The following is a 25070-nucleotide window of genomic DNA, read 5'->3' as shown; positions in this document are numbered from 1 at the left end:
CCTAATATTACCATTAGATGTCTAACTGGTTGGAATGAATGATCCTGTATCAATATAAGATTTCCTATATATTTTCAGATATCAATTCAATCCATTATTTAAATTGGAACCAGTTATATTCTTTATTCACAGTGTGGTCTTTTCATGCATTATATCTATACTCATAGACCCTGGGTATACCTATTTGTACCCCCGAATGCTAATTTATACGTCTTCAATACATTGCTCCCAAAAATAGTTGAAGAAATACTCATGTCACCTGATCTACATATATATTTTATCACAGTGATATTCTGGACACAAAATGCAAAGGTCACACTTATGATTGTACCAAAGCCTAATTGGAAAGTTAGCATGGATTACTAAAACCATCCTTGTCCAGGTTGCCTAATGCTCTCAAATGTCAATCCTATTGGTGACTACACATTTGTTTCTGCCTTAGATTATATATTCAACCTCAACCCTGTTGAAAATGTCAAATCCTATCACTCACTTTATACTTTTCCTGATTTCCTAATGTCTAGATTCATATCTGCTTTCCTACATATCTTCCCCAGTTCATCATTGTGACTGACTCTTCACATGTGCTGACATTTACATTCACTCTCTAACAGACACCCTATTGCTAAAGAACTTTTGGTCCAAATATTATACCCACTCTTCTTCCTGAACCTACTGACTATCTTTCTAATCCTACCTCCTATCCCTTTTTGACTGGATCTTCTCTTCTACATTCAATCATCCAAGGTACAAGGTCCTATGCCATTGTATATGGATTTGTCAGAGACATCTGTACAGAATGTAATTCAAAGCTAAGTATTTCAATCAAGGGCCCAATGCCCTTCTGGCCTTCAAATCTTACTTAGATTTCTGTTTTCAAACATATATTTCACCTCTATATTGTTATAAATATCACAGGTTCCCAATACCATTCTTCATCCAGCAGAATGATTTCTAACCCAAATCGAACATGTTCATAACCCCAAGCATTTACTTTTCCCTCAATCTAACTTTACAGAAGAGCAGGGACAGAGTTGGTCTTACAATACATGAATGTAGGGGATCTTCCACCTGCTGAGAACCTCAAAGGTCCATGCAGAAATGATCCCTGGAGAAGATGTAGGCAGCCAGGAAGGACCTGAGAGAGCAGAAGTCATCTTCTGTGGCGAACAACCTGGTCAGGATGAAAAGATGTGTCTGAATGAGCCTCTCTCTTCTTAATGTAGACAAGATGGACCAAACCAGGCCTGTGTGGAGAGCTTTTCCTGGGTGCCTATGGTTGATATACCATTCTAACTTGTGAAAGTGTCACAGGAAGCAGGGGCAGCCTCCATCTCATGGGACCCTTGGAAGCAACAGTTAGGACAGAGTGGTTTCCAAGGCAGTGACCTCATTCAGTTCCTGAAGGAAGTGACCTCACCACACTTCCTTGGTGATGGAACTCTCTGAACTTGGGATCCAGGAAGCCAGGCACCCAGAGGCAGTCCCAGTGTCAGTCCCAGTGGGCTCACTTGTTTGGATTTACCAAGGACAGAGTCAGTCTTTCTTGGTACCTACAGATGTGAGGATGGCCAATTGCCAAGAAAGCTCTGAAGGGGGTGTTTCCTGAGAAAGCAGGTAGTGGCTCACCCCTGGCTCCTGATAACTTCACAGAATTGGCCAAGGAGTCCAGATCTGAGACAAGACAGGCCATTTCGGGGGAACATAGTATGGCCCACCAGTCAGAGGACACTGCGGGTAGTCATAGACCTACTTGGGGGAAGGAGGTGGCTTTGTGGGTGTGGGTGTGAGTCTGTGGTTTGGTCTCATGTTCTGAGAAGAGCTAGGAAAGGCGGTTGGTTTGGTTTGGAGTGGACTGTTTCTAGCAAGTCTTTTGACAAGGCGAGTGTTGCTATGTCTGTGCATCGCACTGTGTCCGTGGTTGTAGACATTAGAAAAGAGAATGCATCAATGGATGTGTCCTGTCTAGTAGAAAGCTTCCAGCATTCATCCTGCCCAATTTATGAATGGACTGGGGCTTGCCTTATCCATGGGCAAAACCTACTATCTTCCTAAATTTCTGGTTTTTTCCTGAATTCTGGCCACTCTTCAGAATAGGCTCATGGTTTTGTGTCCAAGATATGTACCACCTCCAAGCTTGGTGACATTGCCATGTACTAGATAGCTGAAATGAATAGTGAGCATCTCAGAAAACTCAGATATCAGTGGGCCCATTAAAGTCTCAGTGGAGAAACCCTGCTTTGGGCCTTTTGCTTACCTATTGTTCTGTTTCCCTGGATGTCAGCAAGGTCTTTGCCTCAGGACACCCCTTTGTGAAGCCTGAAGAAAACAGTTTTCAAATGCAAACGAACGGGCATCACTTGTGGCTCTTTGCTTAATTGCTTTGCAAAGGGATGTGTCTGAATCAGCCTCTTGGCCCTGTGTAAGGCTGTGGCTTAGATTGTCAGCACCTGATGGATCTCAAGAAAGATCCCATATGTGCATCCATAGCCAATATGGCAAAAAAGCAGTCAATGTGGATGAAGTCTCTTGCCTTCCTCTGTAAGGTTCCTGTCCTCCATCAAGTGAGAATAGGGATCCTTTGGGTCAAATGAGTTTTTCAAAGCCCTGCAGAGGCTAGCCATTATGTGCTTGGGTTTTCTCATGACTCCAATTCACACAAAGAATCTATACCCCAAGATCAGCAGGCCTCCAAGCAGAGAAGCTGAGCAGTATTAAAGGCAGGCCTATTTGATCACTCCTGGATCAAAGGAAGGGTGTCCAGGCCACCCTGACATTAGGCAAATGATGGGCAAGGGAGCGTATTGTGGACACTGTCTTAGGCTGCGCCCCTCATGGAAACCTCCAGCCAGAGGTTATGAGTATTGTCTATATGGAAGAAGATGAGGGCCTTTTGGCAGTGTTTTGGTTTGAATTGTGGTCATTGGTGTGGCGGTGGAAGAGAGGAGTGGGTCCGCCTGGGCTTGAACTCTGGTGTGATTCCCTTGGAGACTGAGTTCTGGAACTGAACTCAGAGAAGTATTGCCATGAATTGAGTTGGGATTTTCCGAGGCCACTCATGAGAGCCCCCCCTGGAAACTGAGATCGAAGCCCAGGGTGACTTTCCACAGAACACTGGGAATCTCAGCCAGGATATCACATGATTTTATTCTTAAAGACCTGGCAGCCATAGTTGAGAGTCAAAACACACATGGACCTCACATTGTACACCTCAGTGGGCCTGGTTTCATGTGACGTTTTGGCCACTCTTTGGGAAGCCTTGTTCATTAGAGTTCTCCAGAGATTTCATTGAAATGATCTGTCTCACCATTTAATGGTTCCTGAATGAATGGAAACCCACAGTGCCTCCAACTTCATCCTTTAAAAACGGCTAGATAAATACCATGCAATCTTTGAAATTCCCATGACCAGGTGGCACTGGAGAACCTTTGGATGTCCTGTTGCTGATCATGAGTGTACCAGACAGGTGCCTTGATTGACGGGTTTCATGAAAATGATGAAGAACAGAGATGCCAGTATGGTGGGGCCTGCTCAGTAGTGGGCCTAGAGCAGTGGTGTGCAGGTGTGTGATAAAACATCTGTGGTGGGGCCATGTGGATCTGCGATGGGCTTCCAAATGGCTTGTGACTGACATGGTGCACCCAGCAGACCCTTATATGTAAAGGCATTTTGTTATATGAAGAGGTTTCAGAACAATGTTCAGAATCAGGTTGCTATGGTCAAGGGGCCACGCTCTGTAAGATAGAATCATGGTTGGTGCATTCTCCTAGGACCCTGACCCACCACACGTGACAGAACTCCCTCCAGCACTGTGTCCCAGTTAAACTCCTTGTATTTCGTGAAGCAAATACCAAACTCCTAGTGCAGCAGCAAGAAACACCACGAAAAGTGGAGGATGACCAAATGGCTTCAGAGTCCCCACGGGGAGACACTTAGCCCCCAATGGCCACAGTTTACCTACAAAGAGAGAATTCAGCACTTCTGCCTCATGTTCATTGGAAAATCAGAAACCATATCCTCCAGGTCACATAGATGAAGACCCAGCTTTGATGGTCTCACTACAAAAGAAGCTAAAGCTCCTGACAACAACATATATTTCAAAAGCCCATTCTCAGAGGCAGTTTCTCAAGAAGTCTTTAGGCCAGCAGAGCTCCATGTTTGTGGAGTGTTTATCCTGTCCCTTACTTCTGGAAACTCCTCTACCACCTCCAAAGTTGTGAACTCCTGAGCATTTTTCATTCCACATATGTATTCAATGATTTTCTAACTCTTCTTCTCGAATTGCGTCTTACATGGGGCAAGGGTATTGTCAAGGCATTTTTCTGGATGATTGTGGGAAGATTTTGTGTAGAACACATTTGCATAAACATTGGATTTATTTTCCTATTTTCCATTCCAAATACTGAATCCCTGACACTAACCCATACCCTACTAGACTCTGACCACGTACAAATCATAATATGATAGAGAAAAATAACCCAAACAGAATAAAAATACTAGCAGTTCAGAGGAGGCATGATGCGTAGTTGGACAGGCCTTTTGAATTATAAAGGGTACATGTTATGAATCTAGTCCAATGTAATAGATCTCCATGTGTTTTTAAACTTAACAAATATGTGAATTCCTGTCTCCCTTTCTTTGCAGCCTATTCAGCACATGTCTTTTTACATGCACATACAGAATCCTACCTGGTTTCCCAGCTACATTCTTTTGAGGTGGCTGACTTGGCAGATACAATCTGTGAGAAGAAATCACTCCTACTAAATGATGTTTGAACTGAAAATCAACCTATGGGTGAGCTTCCTACTTGAACAACATGATACATACATCCATGTTCAGTAAAATAAATATTTTTGGATCTTTAAATGATATATTTCATGATGAATTTCAATTGGCATATATATTTTTACTTCTTAATGTCTCTGTGTTTGTGTTTGTGTATATATATCTATGTATATATACACACACACACTCTCCAGATTTTTCAAAATATAATATATATGTGTCTTATTTTACACTCCCTAAATTCATGTTCATGTATGTGGATTTATAATCAACTTTTCACAAGATTATTCTCAGAAATATTCATCCACCTGAAATACATATTTGTTTCCTAGTACTGAAAACTAACTTCAGTGAATGGTGAATAGAAATCCTAACATTTCTTCTGTAACTGACCCTGTTTAACATCAATGCAAGTAGACTCCTATGGGACATGATGTGTATTTAGACATTTATTTTTATTCAACACTGGCACATTACTATTTCTTCAGTTGATGCACATCATAGGATATATATTTCATCCTCATGTTCACAAATTTCTAGGCATTTGGTTCACTTTCAATCAAATCCTGCTTCAGAACACATGTATTCCTCCATGTTTTTTGACTGGTCTTTTCATGAGACTTCTTTCCAAGCATATTATTTTGGATTTCCATAATCACTTGGGAACCAAAACTCACACACCCCTCATGGTAAACCATCACCCTAATATTACCATTAGATGTATAACTGGTTGGAATGAATGATCCTGTATCAATAGAAGATTTCCTATATATTTTCAGATATCAATTCAATCCATTATTTAAATTGGAACCAGTTATATTCTTTATTCACAGTGTGGTCTATTCATGCATTATCTCTATACTCATAGACCCTGGGTATACCTATTTGTACCCCCGAATGCTAATTTATACGTCTTCAATACATTGCTCCCAAAAATAGTTGAAGAAATACTCATGTCACCTTATCTACATATATATTTTATCACAGTGATATTCTGGACACAAAATGCAAAGGTCACACTTATGATTGTACCAAAGCCTAATTGGAAAGTTAGCATGGATTACTAAAACCATCCTTGTCCAGGTTGCCTAATGCTCTCAAATGTCAATCCTATTGGTGACTACACATTTGTTTCTGCCTTAGATTATATATTCAACCTCAACCCTGTTGAAAATGTCAAATCCTATCACTCACTTCATACTTTTCCTGATTTCCTAATGTCTATATTCATATCTGCTTTCCTACATATCTTCCCCAGTTCATCATTGTGACTGACTCTTCACATGTGCTGACATTTACATTCACTCTCTAACAGACACCCTATTGCTAAAGAACTTTTGGTCCAAATATTATACCCACTCTTCTTCCTAAACCTACTGACTATCTTCCTAATCCTACCTCCTATCCCTTTTTGACTGGATCTTCTCTTCTACATTCAATCATCCAATGTACAAGGTCCTATGCCATTGTATATGGATTCGTCAGAGACATTTGTACAGAATGTAATTCAAAGCTAAGTATTTCAATCAAGGGCCCAATGCCCTTCTGGCCTTCAAATCTTACTTAGATTTCTGTTTTCATACATATATTTCACCTCTATAATTTTATAAATATCACAGGTTCCCAATACCATTCTTCATCTAGCAGAATGATTTCTAACCCAAATCGAACATGTTCTTAACCCCAAGCATTTACTTTTCCCTCAATCTAACTTTACAGAAGAGCAGGGACAGAGTTGGTCTTACAATACAGGAATGTAGGGGATCTTCCACCTGCTGAGAACCTCAAAAGTCCATGCAGAAATGATCCCTGGAGAAGATGTAGGTAGCCAGAAAGGACCTGAGAGAGCAGAAGTCATCTTCTGTGGCAAACAACCTGGTCAGGATGAAAAGATGTGTCTGAATGAGCCTCTCTCTTCTTAATGTAGACAAGATGGACCAAACCAGGCCTGTGTGGAGAGCTTTTCCTGGGTGCCTATGGTTGATATACCATTCTAACTTGTGAAAGTGTCACAGGAAGCAGGAGCAGCCTCCATCTCATGGGACCCTTGGAAGCAACAGTTAGGACAGAGTGGTTTCCAAGGCAGTGACCTCATTCAGTTCCTGAAGGAAGTGACCTCACCACACTTCCTTGGTGATGGAACTCTCTGAACTTGGGATCCAGGAAGGCAGGCACCCAGAGGCGGTCCCAGTGCCAGTCCCAGTGGGCTCACTTGTTTGGATTTACCAAGGAACAAGTCAGTCTTTCTTGGTACCTACAGATGTGAGGATGGCCAATTGCCAAGAAAGCTCTGAAGGGGGTCTTTCCTGAGAAAGCAGGTAGTGGCTCACCCCTAGCTCCTGATAACTTTACAGAATAGGCCCAGGAGTCCAGATCTGAGACAGGACAGGCCATTTCGAGGGAACATAGTATGGCCCACCAGTCAGAGGACACTGCGGGTAGTCACAGACCTACTTGGGGGAAGGAGGTGGCTTTGTGGGTGTGGGTGTGAGTCTGTGGTTTGGTCTCATGTTCTGAGAAGAGCTAGGAAAGGCGGTTGGTTTGGTTTGGAGTGGACTGTTTCTAGCAAGTCTTTTGACAAGGCAAGTGTTGCTATGTCTGTGTATCGCACTGTGTCCGTGGTTGTAGACATTAGAAAAGAGAATGCATCAATGGGTGTGTCCTGTCTAGTAGAAAGCTTCCAGCATTCATCCTGCACAATGTATGAATGGACTGGGGCTTGCCTTATCCATGGGCAAAACCTACTATCTTCCTAAATTTCTGTTTTTTTCCTGAATTCTGGCCACTCTTCAGAATAGGCTCATGGTTTTGTGTCCAAGATATGTACCACCTCCAAGCTTGGTGACATTGCCATGTACTAGATAGCTGAAATGAATAGTGAGCATCTCAGAAAACTCAGATATCAGTGGGCCCATTAAAGTCTCAGTGGAGAAACCCTGCTTTGGGCCTTTTGCTTACCTATTGTTCTGTTTCCCTGGATGTCAGCAAGGTCTTTGCCTCAGGAAACCCCTTTGTGAAGCCTGAAGAAAACAGTTTTCAAATGCAAACGAACGGGCATCACTTGTGGCTCTTTGCTTAATTGCTTTGCAAAAGGATGTGTCTGAATCAGCCTCTTGGCCCTGTGTAAGGCTGTGGCTTAGATTGTCAGCACCTGATAGATCTCAAGAAAGATCCCATATGTGCATCCATAGCCAATATGGCAAAAAAGCAGTCAATGTGGATGAAGTCTCTTGCCTTCCTCTGTAAGGTTCCTGTCCTCCATCAAGTGAGAATAGGGATCCTTTTAGGTCAAATGAGTTTTTCAAAGCCCTGCAGAGGCTAGCCATTATGTGCTTGGGTTTTCTCATGACTCCAATTCACACAAAGAATCTATACCCCAAGATCAGCAGGCCTCCAAGTGGAGAAGCTGAGCAGTATTAAAGGCAGGCCTATTTGATCACTCCTGGTTCAAAGGAAGGGTGTTCAGGCCACCCTGACATTAGGCAAATGATGGGCAAGGGAGCTTATTGTGGACACTGTCTTAGGCTGCGCCCCTCATGGAAACCTTTAGCCAGAGGTTATGAGTATTGTCTATATGGAAGAAGATGAGGGCCTTTTGGCAGTGTTTTGGTTTGAATTGTGGTCATTTGTGTGGCGGTGGAAGAGAAGACTGGGTCCGCTTGGGCTTGAACTCTGGTGTGATTCCCTTGGAGACTGAGTTCTGGAACTGAACTCAGAGAAGTATTGCCATGAATTGAGTTGGAATTTTCCGAGGCCACTCATGAGAACCCCACCTGGAAACTGAGATCGAAGCCCAGGGTGACTTTCCACAGAACACTGGGAATCTCAGCCAGGATATCACATGATTTTATTCTTAAAAACCTGGCAGCCATAGTTGAGAGTCAAAACACACATGGACCTCACATTGTACACCTCAGTGGGCCTGGTTTCATGTGACGTTTTGGCCACTCTTTGGGAAGCCTTGTTTGTTAGAGTTCTCCAGAGATTTCATTGAAATGATCTTTCTCACCATTTAATGGTTCCTGAATGAATGGAAACCCACAGTGCCTCCAACTTTATCCTTTAAAAACGGCTAGATAAATACCATGCAATCTTTGAAATTCCCATGACCAGGTGGCACTGGAGAACCTTTGGATGTACCAGACAGGTGCCTTGATTGACGGGTTTCATGAAAATGATGAAGAACAGAGATGCCAGTATGGTGGGGCCTGCTGAGTAGTGGGCCTAGAGCAGTGGTGTGCAGGTGTGTGATAAAACATCTGTGGTGGGGCCATGTGGATCTGCGATGGGCTTCCAAATGGCTTGTGACTGACATGGTGCACCCAGCAGACCCTTATATGTAAAGGCATCTTGTTATATGAAGAGGTTTCAGAACAATGTTCAGAATCAGGTTGCTATGGTCAAGGGGCCACGCTCTGTAAGATAGAATCATGGTTGGTGCATTCTCCTAGGACCCTGACCCACCACACGTGACAGAACTCCCTCCAGCACTGTGTCCCAGTTAAACTCCTTGTATTTCGTGAAGCAAATACCAAACTCCTAGTGCAGCAGCAAGAAACACCACGAAAAGTGGAGGATGACCAAATGGCTTCAGAGTCCCCACGGGGAGACACTTAGCCCCCAATGGCCACAGTTTACCTACAAAGAGAGAATTCAGCACTTCTGCCTCATGTTCATTGGAAAATCAGAAACCATATCCTCCAGGTCACATAGATGAAGACCCAGCTTTGATGGTCTCACTACAAAAGAAGCTAAAGCTCCTGACAACAACATATATTTCAAAAGCCCATTCTCAGAGGCAGTTTCTCAAGAAGTCTTTAGGCCAGCAGAGCTCCATGTTTGTGGAGTGTTTATCCTGTCCCTTACTTCTGGAAACTCCTCTACCACCTCCAAAGTTGTGAACTCCTGAGCATTTTTCATTCCACATATGTATTCAATGATTTTCTAACTCTTCTTCTCGAATTGCGTCTTACATGGGGCAAGGGTATTGTCAAGGCATTTTTCTGGATGATTGTGGGAAGATTTTGTGTAGAACACATTTGCATAAACATTGGATTTATTTTCCTATTTTCCATTCCAAAAACTGAATCCCTGACACTAACCCATACCCTACTAGACTCTGACTACGAATCATAATATGATAGAGAAAAATAACCCAAACAGAATAAAAATACTAGTAGTTCAGAGGAGGCATGATGCGAAGTTGGACAGGCCTTTTGAATTATAAAGGGTACATGTTATGAATCTAGTCCAATGTAATAGATCTCCATGTGTTTTTAAACTTAACAAATATGTGAATTCCTGTCTCCCTTTCTTTGCAGCCTATTCAGCACATGTCTTTTTACATGCACATACAGAATCCTACCTGGTTTCCCAGCTACATTCTTTTGAGGTGGCTGACTTGGCAGATACAATCTGTGACAAGAAATCACTCCTCCTAAATGCTGTTTGAACTGAAAATCAACCTATGGGTGAGCTTCCTACTTGAACAACATGATACATACATCCATGTTCAGTAAAATAAATATTTTTGGATCTTTAAATGATATATATTTCATGATGAATTTCAATTGGCATATATATTTTTACTTCTTAATGTCTCTGTGTTTGTGTTTGTGTATATATATCTATGTATATATACACACACACACTCTCCAGATTTTTCAAAATATAAAATATATGTGTCTTATTTTACACTCCCTAAATTCATGTTCATGAATGTGGATTTATAATCAACTTTTCACAAGATTATTCTCAGAAATATTCATCCACGTGAAATACGTATTTGTTTCCTAGTACTGAAAACTAACTTCAGTGAATGGTGAATAGAAATGCTAACATTTCTTCAGTAACTGACCCTGTTTAACATCAATGCAAGTAGACTCCTATGGGACATGATGTGTATTTAGACATTTATTTTTATTCAACACTGACCCTGTTTAACATCAATGCAAGTAGACTCCTATGGGACATGATGTGTATTTAGACATTTATTTTTATTCAACACTGGCACATTACTATTTCTTCAGTTGATGCACATCATAGGATATAAATTTCATCCTCATGTTCACAAATTTCTAGGCATTTGGTTCACTTTCAATCAAATCCTGCTTCAGAACACATGTATTCCTCCATGTTTCTTGACTGGTCTTTTCATGAGACTTCTTTCCAAGCATATTATTTTGGATTTCCATAATCACTTTGGAACCAAAACTCACACACCCCTCATGGTAAACCATCACCCTAATATTACCATTAGATGTATAACTGGTTGGAATGAATGATCCTGTATCAATATAAGATTTCCTATATATTTTCAGATATCAATTCAATCCATTAATTAAATTGCAACCAGTTATATTCTTTATTCACAGTGTGGTCTATTCATGCATTATCTCTATACCCATAGACCCTGGGTATATCTATTTGTACCCCCGAATGCTAATTTATACGTCTTCAATACATTGCTCCCAAAAATAGTTGAAGAAATACTCATGTCACCTGATCTACATATATATTTTATCACAGTGATATTCTGGACACAAAATGCAAAGGTCACACTTATGATTGTACCAAAGCCTAATTGGAAAGTTAGCATGGATTACTAAAACCATCCTTGTCCAGGTTGCCTAATGCTCTCAAATGTCAATCCTATTGGTGACTACACATTTATTTCTGCCTTAGATTATATATTCAACCTCAACCCTGTTGAAAATGTCAAATCCTATCACTCACTTTATACTTTTCCTGATTTCCTAATGTCTATATTCATATCTGCTTTCCTACATATCTTCCCCAGTTCATCATTGTGACTGACTCTTCACATGTGCTGACATTTACATTCACTCTCTAACAGACACCCTATTGCTAAAGAACTTTTGGTCCAAATATTATACCCACTCTTCTTCCTAAACCTACTGACTATCTTCCTAATCCTACCTCCTATCCCTTTTTGACTGGATCTTCTCTTCTACATTCAATCATCCAAGGTACAAGGTCCTATGCTATTGTATATGGATTCGACAGAGACATCTGTACAGAATGTAATTCAAAGCTAAGTATTTCAATCAAGGGCCCAATGCCCTTCTGGCCTTCAAATCTTACTTAGATTTCTGTTTTCATACATATATTTCACCTCTATATTATTATAAATATCACAGGTTCCTAATACTATTCTTCATCCAGCAGAATGATTTCTAACCCAAATCGAACATGTTCTTAACCCCAAGCATTTACTTTTCCCTCAATCTAACTTTACAGAAGAGCAGGGACAGAGTTGGTCTTACAATACAGGAATGTAGGGGATCTTCCACCTGCTGAGAACCTCAAAGGTCCATGCAGAAATGATCCCTGGAGAAGATGTAGGCAGCCAGGAAGGACCTGAGAGAGCAGAAGTCATCTTCTGTGGCAAACAACCTGGTCAGGATGAAAAGATGTGTCTGAATGAGCCTCTCTCTTCTTAATGTAGACAAGATGGACCAAACCAGGCCTGTGTGGAGAGCTTTTCCTGGGTGCCTATGGTTGATATACCAGTCTAACTTGTGAAAGTGTCACAGGAAGCAGGGGCAGCCTCCATCTCATGGGACCCTTGGAAGCAACACTTAGGACCGAGTGGTTTCCAAGGCTGTGACCTCATTCAGTTCCTGAAGGAAGTGACCTCACCACACTTCCTTGGTGATGGAACTCTCTGAACTTGGGATCCAGGAAGCCAGGCACCCAGAGGCAGTCCCAGTGCCAGTCCCAGTGGGCTCACTTGTTTGGATTTACCAAGGACAGAGTCAGTCTTTCTTGGTACCTACAGATATGAGGATGGCCAATTGCCAAGAAAGCTCTGAAGGGGGTCTTTCCTGAGAAAGCAGGTAGTGGCTCACCCCTGGCTCCTGATCACTTCACAGAATTGGCCAAGGAGTCCAGATCTGAGACAGGACAGGCCATTTCGGGAAAACATAGTATGGCCCACCAGTCAGAGGACACTGTGGGTAGTCACAGACCTACTTGGGGGAAGGAGGTGGCTTTGTGCGTGTGGGTGTGAGTCTGTGGTTTGGTCTCATGTTCTGAGAAGAGCTAGGAAATTCGGTTTGTTTGGTTTGGAGTGGACTCTTTCTAGCAAGTCTTTTGACAAGGCGAGTGTTGCTATGTCTGTGTATCGCACTGTGTCCGTGGTTGTAGACATTAGAAAAGAGAATGCATCAATGGATGTGTCCTGTCTAGTAGAAAGCTTCCAGCATTCATCCTGCCCAATTTATGAATGGACTGGGGCTTGCCTTATCCATGGGCAAAACCTACTATCTTCCTAAATTTCTGGTTTTTTCCTGAATTCTGGCCACTCTTCAGAATAGGCTCATGGTTTTGTATCCAAGATATGTACCACCTCCAAGCTTGGTGATATTGCCATGTACTAGATAGCTGAAGTGAATAGTGAGCATCTCCGAAAACTCAGATATCAGTGGGCCCATTAAAGTCTCAGTGGAGAAACCCTGCTTTGGGCTTTTTGCTTACTTATTGTTCTGTTTTCCTCTATATCAGCAAGGTCTTTTCCTCAGGACACACCTTTGTGAAGCCTGAAGAAAACAGTTTTCAAATGCAAACGAACGGGCATCACTTGTGGCTCTTTGCTTAATTGCTTTGCAAAGGGATGTGTCTGAATCAGCCTCTTGGCCCTGAGTAAGGCTGTGGCTTAGATTGTCAGCACCTGATGGATCTCAAGAAAGATCCCATATGTGCATCCATAGCCAATATGGCAAAAAAGCAGTCAATGTGGATGAAGTCTCTTGCCTTCCTCTGTAAGGTTCCTGTCCTCCATCAAGTGAGAATAGGGATCCTTTGGGTCAAATGAGTTTTTCAAAGCCCTGCAGAGGCTATCCATTATGTGCTTGGGTTTTCTCATGACTCCAATTCACACAAAGAATCTATACCCCAAGATCAGCAGGCCTCCAAGCGGAGAAGCTGAGCAGTATTAAAGGCAGGCCTATTTGATCACTCCTGGTTCAAAGGAAGGGTGTCCAGGCCACCCTGACATTAGGCAAATGATGGGCAAGGGAGCTTATTGTGGACACTGTCTTAGGCTGCGCCCCTCATGGAAACCTCCAGCCAGAGGTTATGAGTATTGTCTATATGGAAGAAGATGAGGGCCTTTTGGCAGTGTTTTGGTTTGAATTGTGGTCATTTGTGTGGCGGTGGAAGAGAGGAGTGGGTCCGCCTGGGCTTGAACTCTGGTGTGATTCCCTTGGAGACTGAGTTCTGGAACTGAACTCAGAGAAGTATTGCCATGAATTGAGTTGGGATTTTCCAAGGCCACTCATGAGAGCCCCCCCTGGAAACTGAGATCGAAGCCCAGGGTGACTTTCCACAGAACACTGGGAATCTCAGCCAGGATATCACATGATTTTATTCTTAAAGACCTGGCAGCCATAGTTGAGAGTCAAAACACACATGGACCTCACATTGTACACCTCAGTGGGCCTGGTTTCATGTGAGGTTTTGGCCACTCTTTGGGAAGCCTTGTTTTTTAGAGTTCTCCAGAGATTTCATTGAAATGATCTTTCTCACCATTTAATGGTTCCTGAATGAATGGAAACCCACAGTGCCTCCAACTTCATCCTTTAAAAATGGCTAGATAAATACCATGCAATGTTTGAAATTCCCATGACCAGGTGGCACTGGAGAACCTTTGGATGTCCTGTTGCTGATCATGAGTGTACCAGACAGGTGCCTTGATTGACGGGTTTCATGAAAATGATGAAGAACAGAGATGCCAGTATGGTGGGGCCTGCTGAGTAGTGGGCCTAGTGCAGTGGTGTGCAGGTGTGTGATAAAACATCTGTGCTGGGGCCATGTGGATCTGCGATGGGCTTCCAAATGGCTTGTGACTGACATGGTGCACCCAGCAGACCCTTATATGTAAAGGCATCTTGTTATATGAAGGGGTTTCAGAACAATGTTCAGAATCAGGTTGCTATGGTCAAGGGACCACGCTCTGTAAGATAGAATCATGGTTGGTGCATTCTCCTAGGACCCTGACCCACCACACATGACAGAACTCCCTCCAGCACTGTGTCCCAGTTAAACTCCTTGTATTTCGTGAAGCAAATACCAAACTCCTAGTGCAGCAGCAAGAAACACCACGAAAAGTGGAGGATGACCAAATGGCTTCAGAGTCCCCACGGGGAGACACTTAGCCCCCAATGGCCACAGTTTACCTACAAAGAGAGAATTCAGCACTTCTGCCTCATGTTCATTGGAAAATCAGAAACCATATCCTCCAGGTCACATAGATGAAGACCCAGCTTTGATGGTCTCACTACAAAAGAAGCTAAAGCTCCTGACAACAACATATATTTCAAAAGCCCATTCTCAGAGGCAGTTTCTCAAGAAGTCTTTAGGCCAGCAGAGCTCCATGTTTGTGGAGTGTTTATCCTGTCCCTTACTTCTGGAAACTCCTCTACCACCTCCAAAGTTGTGAACTCCTGAGCATTTTTCATTCCACATATGTATTCAATGATTTTCTAACTCTTCTTCTCGAATTGTGTCTTACATGGGGCAAGGGTATTGTCAAGGCATTTTTCTGGATGATTGTGGGAAGATTTTGTGTAGAACACATTTGCATAAACATTGGATTTATTTTCCTATTTTCCATTCCAAAAACTGAATCCCTGACACTAACCCATACCTTACTAGACTCTGACTACGAATCAAAATATGATAGAGAAAAATAACCCAAACAGTATAAAAATACTAGCAGTTCAGAGGAGGCATGATGCGTAGTTGGACAGGCCTTTTGAATTATAAAGGGTACATGTTTTGAATCTAGTCCAATGTAATAGATCTCCATGTGTTTTTAAACTTAACAAATATGTGAATTCCTGTCTCCCTTTCTTTGCAGCCTATTCAGCACATGTCTTTTTACATGCACATACAGAATCCTACCTGGTTTCCCAGCTACATTCTTTTGAGGTGGCTGACTTGGCAGATAAAATCTGTGAGAAGAAATCACTCCTCCTAAATGCTGTTTGAACTGAAAATCAACCTATGGGTGAGCTTCCTACTTGAACAACATGATACATACATCCATGTTCAGTAAAATAAATATTTTTGGATCTTTAAATGATATATATTTCATGATGAATTTCAATTGGCATATATATTTTTACTTCTTAATGTCTCTGTGTTTCTGTTTGTGTATACATATCTATGTATACATACACAGACACACTCTCCAGATTTTTCAAAATATAAAATATATGTGTCTTATTTTACACTCCCTAAATTCATGTTCATGTATGTGGATTTATAATCAACTTTTCACAAGATTATTCTCAGAAATATTCATCCACCTGAAATACGTATTTGTTTCCTAGTACTGAAAACTAACTTCAGTGAATGGTGAATAGAAATGCTAACATTTCTTCAGTAACTGACCCTGTTTAACATCAATGCAAGTAGACTCCTATGGGACATGATGTGTATTTAGACATTTATTTTTATTCAACACTGGCACATTACTATTTCTTCAGTTGATGCACATCATAGGATATATATTTCATCCTCATGTTCACAAATTTCTAGGCATTTGTTTCTCTTTCAATCAAATCCTGCTTCAGAACACATGTATTCCTCCATGTTTCTTGACTGGTCTTTTCATGAGACTTCTTTCCAAGCATATTATATTTTGGATTTCCATAATCACTTTGGAACCAAAACTCACACACCCCTCATGGTAAACCATCACCCTAATATTACCATTAGATGTATAACTGGTTGGAATGAATGATCCTGTATCAATATAAGATTTCCTATATATTTTCAGATATCAATTCAATCCATTATTTAAATTGGAACCAGTTATATTCTTTATTCACAGTGTGGTCTATTCATGCACTATCTCTATACTCATAGACCCTGGGTATACCTATTTGTACCCCTGAATGCTAATTTATACGTCTTCAATACATTGCTCCCAAAAATAGTTGAAGAAATACTCATGTCACCTGATCTACATATATATTTTATCACAGTGATATTCTGGACACAAAATGCAAAGGTCACACTTATGATTGTACCAAAGCCTAATTGGAAAGTTAGCATGGATTACTAAAACCATCCTTGTCCAGGTTGCCTAATGCTCTCAAATGTCAATCCTATTGGTGACTACACATTTGTTTCTGCCTTAGATTATATATTCAACTTCAACCCTGTTGAAAATGTCAAATCCTATCACTCACTTTATACTTTTCCTGATTTCCTAATGTCTATATTCATATCTGCTTTCCTACATATCTTCCCCAGTTCATCATTGTGACTGACTCTTCACATGTGCTGACATTTACATTCACTCTCTAACAGACACCCTATTGCTAAAGAACTTTTGGTCCAAATATTATACCCACTCTTCTTCCTAAACCTACTGACTATCTTCCTAATCCTACCTACTATCCCTTTTTGACTGGATCTTCTCTTCTACATTCAATCATCCAAGGTACAAGGTCCTATGCCATTGTATATGGATTTGTCAGAGACATCTGTACAGAATGTAATTCAAAGCTAAGTATTTCAATCAAGGGCCCAATGCCCTTCTGGCCTTCAAATCTTACTTAGATTTCTGTTTTCATACATATATTTCACCTCTATATTATTATAAATATCACAGGTTCCCAATACCATTCTTCATCCAGCAGAATGATTTCCAACCCAAATCGTACATGTTCTTAATCCCAAGCATTTACTTTTCCCTCAATCTAACTTTACAGAAGAGCAGGGACAGAGTTGGTCTTACAATACAGGAATGTAGGGGATCTTCCACCTGCTGAGAACCTCAAAGGTCCATGCAGAAATGATCCCTGGAGAAGATATAGGCAGCCAGGAAGGACCTGAGAGAGCAGAAGTCATCTTCTGTGGCAAACAACCTGGTCAGGATGAAAAGATGTGTCTGAATGAGCCTCTCTCTTCTTAATGTAGACAAGATGGACCAAACCAGGCCTGTGTGGAGAGCTTTTCCTGGGTGCCTATGGTTGATATACCATTCTAACTTGTGAAAGTGTCACAGGAAGCAGGGGCAGCCTCCATCTCATGGGACCCTTGGAAGCAACAGTTAGGACAGAGTGGTTTCCAAGGCAGTGACCTCATTCAGTTCCTGAAAAAAGTGACCTCACCACACTTCCTTGGTGATGGAACTCTCTGAACTTGGGATCCAGGAAGCCAGGCACCCAGAGGCAGTCCCAGTGCCAGTCCCAGTGGGCTCAGTTGTTTGGATTTACCAAGGACAGAGTCAGTCTTTCTTGGTACCTACAGATGTGAGGATGGCCAATTGCCAAGAAAGCTCTGAAGGGGGTCTTTCCTGAGAAAGCAGGTAGTGGCTCACCCCTGGCTCCTGATAACTTCACAGAATTGGCCAAGGAGTCCAGATCTGAGACAGGACAGGCCATTTCGGGGGAACATAGTATGGCCAAATAGTCAGAGGACATTGCTTGTAGTCACAGACCTACTTGGGGGAAAAAGGTGGAGTTGTGGGTGTGGGTGTGAGTCTGTGGTTTGGTGTCATGTTCTGAGAAGAGCTAGGAAAGGCGGTTTGTTTGGTTTGGAGTGGACTGTTTCTAGCAAGTCTTTTGACAAGGTGAGTGTTGCTATGTCTGTGTATCGCACTGTGTCCGTGGTTGTAGACATTAGAGAAGACAATGCATCAATGGGTGTGTCCTGTCTAGTAGAAAGCTTCCAGGATTCATCCTGCCCAATTTATGAATGGACTGGGGCTTGCCTTATCCATGGGCAAAACCTACTATCTTTTTAAATTTGTGTTTTTTTCCTGAATTCTGGCCACTCTTCAGAATAGGCTCATGGTTTTGTGTCCAAGATATGTACCACCTCCAAGCTTGGTGACATTGCCATGTACTAGATAGCTGAAGTGAATAGTGAGCATCTCAGAAAACTCAGATATTAGTGGGCCCATTAAAGTCTCAGTGGAGAAACCCTGCTTTGGGCCTTTTGCTTACCTATTGTTCTGTTTCCCTGGATGTCAGCAAGGTCTTTGCCTCAGGACACCCCTTTGTGAAGCCTGAAGAAAACAGTTTTCAAATGCAAACGAACGGGCATCACTTGTGGCTCTTTGTTTAATTGCTTTGCAAAGAGATGTGTCTGAATCAGCCTCTTGGCCCTGTGTAAGTCTGTGGCTTAGATTGTCAGCACCTGATGGATCTCAAGAAAGATCCCATATGTGCATCCATAGCCAATATGGCAAAAAAGCAGTCAATGTGGATGAAGTCGCTTGCCTTCCTCTGTAAGGTTCCTGTCTTCCATCAAGTGAGAATAGGGATCCTTTGGGTCAAATGAGTTTTTCAAAGCCCTGCAGAGGCTAGCCATTATGTGCTTGGTTTTTCTCATGACTCCAATTCACACAAAGAATCTATAGCCCAAGATCAGCAGGCCTCCAGGCGGAGAAGATTAGCAGTATTAAAGTCAGGCCTATTTGATCACTCCTGGTTCAAAGGAAGGGTGTCCAGGCCACCCTGACATTAGGCAAATGATGGGCAAGGGAGCTTATTGTGGACACTGTCTTAGGCTGCGCCCCTCATGGAAACCTCCAGCCAGAGGTTATGAGTATTGTCTATATGGAAGAAGATGAGGGCCTTTTGGCAGTGTTTTGGTTTGAATTGTGGTCATTTGTGTGGCGGTGGAAGAGAGGAGTGGGTCCGCCTGGGCTTGAACTCTGGTGTGATTCCCTTGGAGACTGAGTTCTGGAACTGAACTCAGAGAAGTATTGTCATGAATTGAGTTGGGATTTTCCAAGGCCACTCATGAGAGCCCCCCCTGGAAACTGAGATCGAAGCCCAGGGTGACTTTCCACAGAACACTGGGAATCTCAGCCAGGATATCACATGATTTTATTCTTAAAGACCTGGCAGCCATAGTTGAGAGTCAAAACACACATGGACCTCACATTGTACACCTCAGTGGGCCTGGTTTCATGTGACGTTTTGGCCACTCTTTGGGAAGCCTTGTTTGTTAGAGTTCTCCAGAGATTTCATTGAAATGATCTTTCTCACCATTTAATGGTTCCTGAATGAATGGAAACCCACAGTGCCTCCAACTTCATACTTTAAAAACGGCTAGATAAATACCATGCAATCTTTGAAATTCCCATGACAGGTGGCACTGGAGAACCTTTGGATGTCCTGTTTCTGATCATGAGTGTACCAGACAGGTGCCTTGATTGACGGGTTTCATGAAAATGATGAAGAACAGAGATGCCAGTATGGTGGGGCCTGCTGAGTAGTGGGCCTAGAGCAGTGGTGTGCAGGTGTGTGATAAAACATCTGTGGTGGGGCCATGTGGATCTGCGATGGGCTTCCAAATGGCTTGTGACTGACATGGTGCACCCAGCAGACCCTTATATGTAAAGGCATCTTGTTATATGAAGAGGTTTCAGAACAATGTTCAGAATCAGGTTGCTATGGTCAAGGGGCCACGCTCTGTAAGATAGAATCATGGTTGGTGCATTCTCCTAGGACCCTGACCCACCACACGTGACAGAACTCCCTCCAGCACTGTGTCCCAGTTAAACTCCTTGTATTTCGTGAAGCAAATACCAAACTCCTAGTGCAGCAGCAAGAAACACCACGAAAAGTGGAGGATGACCAAATGGCTTCAGAGTCCCCACGGGGAGACACTTAGCCCCCAATGGCCACAGTTTACCTACAAAGAGAGAATTCAGCACTTCTGCCTCATGTTCATTGGAAAATCAGAAACCATATCCTCCAGGTCACATAGATGAAGACCCAGGTTTGATGGTCTCACTACAAAAGAAGCTAAAGCTCCTGACAACAACATATATTTCAAAAGCCCTTTCTCAGAGGCAGTTTCTCAAGAAGTCTTTAGGCCAGCAGAGCTCCATGTTTGTGGAGTGTTTATCCTGTCCCTTACTTCTGGAAACTCTTCTACCACCTCCAAAGTTGTGAACTCCTGAGCATTTTTCATTCCACATATGTATTCAATGATTTTCTAACTCTTCTTCTCGAATTGCGTCTTACATGGGGCAAGGGTATTGTCAAGGCATTTTTCTGGATGATTGTGGGAAGATTTTGTGTAGAACACATTTCCATAAACATTGGATTTATTTTCCTATTTTCCATTCCAAAAACTGAATCCCTGACACTAACCCATACCCTACTAGACTCTGACTACGAATCATAATATGATAGAGAAAAATAACCCAAACAGAATAAAAATACTAGCAGTTCAGAGGAGGCATGATGCGTAGTTGGACAGGCCTTTTGAATTATACAGGGTACATGTTATGAATCTAGTCCAATGTAATAGATCTCCATGTGTTTTTAAACTTAACAAATATGTGAATTCCTGTCTCCCTTTCTTTGCAGTCTATTCGGCACATGTCTTTTTACATGCACATACAGAATCCTACCTGGTTTCCCAGATACATTCTTTTGAGGTGGCTGACTTGGCAGATACAATCTGTGAGAAGAAATCACTCCTCCTAAATGCTGTTTGAACTGAAAATCAACCTATGGGTGAGCTTCCTACTTGAACAACATGATACATACATCCATGTTCAGTAAAATAAATATTTTTGGATCTTTAAATGATATATATTTCATGATGAATTTCAATTGGCATATATATTTTTACTTCTTAATGTCTCTGTGTTTGTGTTTGTGTATATATATCTATGTATATATACACACACACACTCTCCAGATTTTTCAAAATATAAAATATATGTGTCTTATTTTACACTCCCTAAATTCATGTTCATGTATGTGGATTTATAATCAACTTTTCACAAGATTATTCTCAGAAATATTCATCCAACTGAAATTCGTATTTGTTTCCTAGTACTGAAAACTAACTTCAGTGAATGGTGAATAGAAATCCTAACATTTCTTCAGTAACTGACCCTGTTTAACATCAATGCAAGTAGACTCCTATGGGACATGATGTGTATTTAGACATTTATTTTTATTCAACACTGGCACATTACTATTTCTTCAGTTGATGCACATCATAGGATATATATTTCATCCTCATGTTCACAAATTTCTAGGCACTTTGTTCACTTTCAATCAAATCCTGCTTGAGAACACATGCATTCCTCCATGTTTCTTGACTGGTCTTTTCATGAGACTTCTTTCCAAGCATATTATTTTGGATTTCCATAATCACTTTGGAACCAAAACTCACACACCCCTCATGGTAAACCATCACCCTAATATTACCATTAGATGTATAACTGGTTGGAATGAATGATCCTGTATCAATATAAGATTTCCTATATATTTTCAGATATCAATTCAATTCATTATTTAAATTGCAACCAGTTATATTCTTTATTCACAGTTTGGTCTATTCATGCATTATCTCTATACTCATAGACCCTGGGTATACCTATTTGTACCCCGAATGCTAATTTATACGTCTTCAATACATTGCTCCCAAAAATAGTTGAAGAAATACTCATGTCACCTGATCTACATATATATTTTATCACAGTGATATTCTGGACACAAAATGCAAAGGTCACACTTATGATTGTACCAAAGCCTAATTGGAAAGTTAGCATGGATTACTAAAACCATCCTTGTCCAGGTTGCCTAATGCTCTCAAATGTCAATCCTATTGGTGACTACACATTTGTTTCTGCCTTAGATTATATATTCAACCTCAACCCTGTTGAAAATGTCAAATCTTATCACTCACTTTATACTTTTCCTGATTTCCTAATGTCTATATTCATATCTGCTTTCCTACATATCTTCCCCAGTTCATCATTGTGACTGACTCTTCACATGTGCTGACATTTACATTCACTCTCTAACAGACACCCTATTGCTAAAGAACTTTTGGTCCAAATATTATACCCACTCTTCTTCCTAAACCTACTGACTATCTTCCTAATCCTACCTACTATCCCTTTTTGACTGGATCTTCTCTTCTACATTCAATCATCCAAGGTACAAGGTCCTATGGCATTGTATATGGATTTGACAGAGACATCTGTACAGAATGTAATTCAAAGCTAAGTATTTCAATCAAGGGCCCAATGAACTCCTGGCCTTCAAATCTTACTTAGATTTCTGTTTTCATACATATATTTCACCTCTATATTATTATAAATATCACAGGTTCCCAATACCATTCTTCATCCATCAGAATGATTTCTAACCCAAATCGAACATGTTCTTAACCCCAAGCATTTACTTTTCCCTCAATCTAACTTTACAGAAGAGCATTGACAGAGTTGGTCTTACAATACAGGAATGTAGGGGATCTTCCACCTGCTGAGAACCTCAAAGGTCCATGCAGAAATGATCCCTGGAGAATATGTAGGCAGCCAGGAAGGACCTGAGAGAGCAGAAGTCATCTTCTGTGGCAAACAACCTGGTCAGGATGAAAAGATGTGTCTGAATGAGCCTCTCTCTTCTTAATGTAGACAAGATGGACCAAACCAGGCCTGTGTGGAGAGCTTTTCCTGGGTGCCTATGGTTGATATACCATTCTAACTTGTGAAAGTGTCACAGGAAGCAGGGGCAGCCTCCATCTCATGGGACCCTTGGAAGCAACAGTTAGGACAGAGTGGTTTCCAAGGCAGTGACCTCATTCAGTTCCTGAAGGAAGTGACCTCACCACACTTCCTTGGTGATGGAACTCTCTGAACTTGGGATCCAGGAAGCCAGGCACCCAGAGGCAGTCCCAGTGCCAGTCCCAGTGGGCTCACTTGTTTGGATTTACCAAGGACAGAGTCAGTCTTTCTTGGTACCTACAGATGTGAGGATGGCCAATTGCCAAGAAAGCTCTGAAGGGGGTCTTTCCTGAGAAAGCAGGTAGTGGCTCACCCCTGGCTCCTGATAACTTCACAGAATTGGCCAAGGAGTCCAGATCTGAGACAGGACAGGCCATTTCGGGGGAACATAGTATGGCCCACCAGTCAGAGGACACTGCGGATAATCACAGACCTACTTGGGGGAAGGAGGTGGCTTTGTGGGTGTGGGTGTGAGTCTGTGGTTTGGTCTCATGTTCTGAGAAGAGCTAGGAAAGGCGGTTTGTTTGGTTTGGAGTGGACTGTTTCTTACAAGTCTTTTGACATGGCGAGTGTTGCTATGTCTGTGTATCACACTGTGTCCGTGGTTGTAGACATTAGAAAAGAGAATGCATCAATGGATGTGTCCTGTCTAGTAGAAAGCTTCCAGCATTCATCCTGCCCAATTAATGATTGGACTGGGGCTTGCCTTATCCATGGGCAAAACCTACTATCTTCCTAAATTTCTGTTTTTTTCCTGAATTGTGGCCACTCTTCAGAATAGGCTCATGGTTTTGTGTCCAAGATATGTACCACCTCCAAGCTTGGTGACATTGCCATGTACTAGATAGCTGAAATGAATAGTGAGCATCTCAGAAAACTCAGATATCAGTGGGCCCATTAAAGTCTCAGTGGAGAAACCCTGCTTTGGGCCTTTTGCTTACCTATTGTTCTGTTTCCCTGGATGTCAGCAAGGTCTTTGCCTCAGGACACCCCTTTGTGAAGCCTGAAGAAAACAGTTTTCAAATGCAAACGAACGGGCATCACTTGTGGCTCTTTGCTTAATTGCTTTGGGAAGGGATGTGTCTGATTCAGCCTCTTGGCCCTGTGTAAGGCTGTGGCTTACATTGTCAGCACCTGATGGATCTCAAGAAAGATCCCATATGTGCATCCATAGCCAATATGGCAAAAAAGCAGTCAATGTGGATGAAGTCTCTTGCCTTCCTCTGTAAGGTTCCTGTCCTCCATCAAGTGAGAATAGGGATCCTTTGGGTCAAATGAGTTTTTCAAAGCCCTGCAGCGGCTAGCAATTATGTGCTTGGGTTTTCTCATGACTCCAATTCACACAAAGAATCTATACCCCAAGATCAGCAAGCCTCCAAGCGGAGAAGCTGAGCAGTATTAAAGGCAGGCCTATTTGATCACTCCTGGTTGAAAGGAAGGGTGTCCAGGCCACCCTGACATTAGGCAAATGATGGGCAAGGGAGCTTATTGTGGACACTGTCTTAGGCTGCGCCCCTCATGGAAACCTCCAGCCAGAGGTTATGAGTATTGTCTATATGGAAGAAGATGAGGGCCTTTTGGCAGTTTTTTGGTTTGAATTGTGGTCATTTGTGTGGCGGTGGAAGAGAGGAGTGGGTCCGCCTGGGCTTGAACTCTGGTGTGATTCCCTTGGAGACTGAGTTCTGGAACTGAACTCAGAGAAGTATTGCCATGAATTGAGTTGGGATTTTCCGAGGCCACTCATGAGAGCCCCCCCTGG

Source organism: Ictidomys tridecemlineatus, chromosome 13 (assembly GCF_052094955.1).
Source record: "Ictidomys tridecemlineatus isolate mIctTri1 chromosome 13, mIctTri1.hap1, whole genome shotgun sequence".
In the NCBI taxonomy this organism is placed as follows: Eukaryota; Metazoa; Chordata; class Mammalia; order Rodentia; family Sciuridae; genus Ictidomys; species Ictidomys tridecemlineatus.
This window is presented reverse-complemented; position numbering follows the sequence as displayed.